We start from the raw sequence: 2664 nt of genomic DNA on the forward strand, positions 1-2664 counted from the left end.
TGTAGGGGCCTTTGGGCTCCCCTCCATCTCTAAAGCGAGAAGGAGGGGAGCCCTACGGCTCCTAATACTCATGGGCGCAGCAAACCACCCATGAGGGCCTTTTAGTCGCCTTTTACGACACGCAGGCCATACGTTGGGGGCATTCTTTACGTCCGGCACCCACACGGACAGACCCGCAACGGTTTTTTTTTTTTTGATAACTCAGGGGAAAATGCATTACACATCCCCCGGAAACCTGGGGAGGTCACCGGGGGTATGTGGGACTCCCCTCCCCCTCTCTAAAGGAGAGGAGGAGGTATACCCACTAAAAACCCCTGAGTGTGTCCTTCACTGCGCAAGTAGGGCGACCCCCTAGCATCACCTTTCGGCATTCTTCGGGGGGCCGCCCTGCGCTAGCGCTATCGCGCTCCGTACCCTGGGGGGGAAAGCGGCGGGGACATAGCCCCTCCCCGGTTGCTTCCCCCCTGCCGTGAGGCCACTCTTGCCTCTTTGCACGGCGAGAGGCGGACACAACACCTCTCGCCGCGCTCCTCCCGATGGTAGTGGGAGGTGGGTCTCCCAGACCAACATTACCGGGGGTGGGTACAGTCACCCCCGGTCGTGGTGCCTACTGGCAGCAGCGCGGTGCGACCCTACACCGCGCCGCCTCCCTCCCGAGCCGCAATGGAGGAGGGTGCGCCCCCGCGCACTCCCGCCGCGGCCGGTAGGGGAGAGGGGAGACCGGTACCAGGCGGTTATGCCGAATACCGGCCCCCCGGCGCCGGCCTGGTGTTCGGCCAGCGCCGTGGCCCCGGTCTTGGTGGTCAGACCGGGGCCATCTCTACCTCTCGCGGACCCTCCGGAGGATGAAGTTCCCCCGCAGACCCCGCGGTTGGTGGTGGTGGGGGAAGACCGGGCCCTCCCGCGGGCACCGGGACTCCCTGGCCCGGAGCCGCGTTCGGCGGCCGGCCTCTACGGTGGCCCGGCGGCGTACCGCCAAACCGACCGCCCCCCATCAGCGGGCACCCGGGACCACCCATCCGGTGACCCGGGTCCCGTCCCTCCTCACGGCACACAGCGCAGGCCGCACTCTCAGTGCAGACACGCGCGGTGTGCCCGGCTCGACCACATCGGTAGCACAGCCGACTCCGGTCCGTAGACGCGGAGCAGGCCGCCCGGACGTGGCCGAGCCCCCAACACCGATGGCACTGGAGCGGGCGAGCCGGGAGCAATTCGACTCTCGCTCCCGCCCACCCCAGGGCCACCCTCCCCTTGGCCGCCACCCTGACGGCCGCCGCGAGGGGGAGACGCGCCCAAACAGCCCCCTCCCCCCGCCAACTCCACCTGATGGGGCCGAGGCGAATATCGCCCGGCCCGCAGCCCCCCTGCTCCGCGAGAACCTCCCTCACCTCCGCCGGGAGGACCGACTCGTCAAAGCCGACGAGTCGGACCTCCCCCCACCTTAAGGGCCGCGTTACCGCGGCCCCCGGGAGCGACGCCCTAAGCTTCTCTGCTAGGGCGTCCGCCTCCCTCTCCTTTTCGGGTCCGGCCAGCCCGAAGAGGAGGCCACCTCCTGCGGCCCTCCTTACAAAGGCGGGCCGGGACCACACCTGCTCCCAAGGCGATTTCACCTCTCGCCTTGCGGAGGGCCTCCGCATATGTGAGACCCCCCGGCTCGAGGCGTACCGCCACCGCTACCGTCTCCGGCGGCGCCGGCGACACACGGGGTGCCACCAGACGCCCCCGGGACGGCTCCTTTCTTCCGCCCCCTTTGGGGCCCTTTCTCCTATAATCACCCCGTCTCCGCACCTCAACCCAGCCACGGTCTCCTGTCAGACCAATGCCCTTTCCCCCATGCGCTGCGGGCGGTGCCGTCTGGGAACGCAGTCGAGACCGCGCTCACAGCCGGCCCGCAGGCCGTTCCGTCCTACCTAGCGACTCTACCTCGCACGAATACCCCATACTCTTCCCTGGGCCGCCCGGCATGACACATTGCCTACCGGTATAAGCCTCAGGGTTTCCCCCCGTCCCTACGCTACCCTGTCCACTCTTAGCCAGCGGTCCTCAGGTAGGGGCCTCCCCTCCGGCCGAAGCCGAAAGGTACTGCCGCCGAGCCTTCATCGGATCGCCGGAGCCCCCTCACCACAGCAAGGTGGTGGACACGGGGGGGCACACCCCTCCATTTTTTTTTTTTTGATAACTCAGGGGAAAATGCATTACGCATCCTTCGGAGAAACCCGGGGAGGTCTCCGGGGGTATGTGGGACTCCCCTCCCCCTCTCTACAGGAGAGGAGGAGGTATACCCACTAAAAACCCCTGAGTGTGTCCTTCACCGCGCGAGTTGGGCGACCCCCTGGCATCACCTTTCGGTATTCTTCGGGGGGCTGCCCTGCGCTAGCGCTATTGCGCTCCTTACTCGGTGAGGGGAGGAGCGGGTTACGTACCCGCAACCTCCCACTCACCGTTAGAGCCGTCCTCAGCATTTGCGCGGCGAGAGGCGGACACACGACCTCTCGCCGCACCCCTCCCGTTGGTTTTGGGGGGGTTTGGGGTTGCCGACGGTAGGTATCCCCGCCTACCGCCGACCCCCCCGGAGCCCACTCTATCACCCATTGAGGGGCGGGTGAAGGGACGCCCCAGGACACGCCTCCGAGATCGGAGGGTGCGATCCGAGCGTCCCCGCCC

Source organism: Odontomachus brunneus, unplaced genomic scaffold (assembly GCF_010583005.1).
Source record: "Odontomachus brunneus isolate Ranch 3 - 2012 unplaced genomic scaffold, Obru_v1 Obru_scaffold_084, whole genome shotgun sequence".
Taxonomy (NCBI): domain Eukaryota; kingdom Metazoa; phylum Arthropoda; class Insecta; order Hymenoptera; family Formicidae; genus Odontomachus; species Odontomachus brunneus.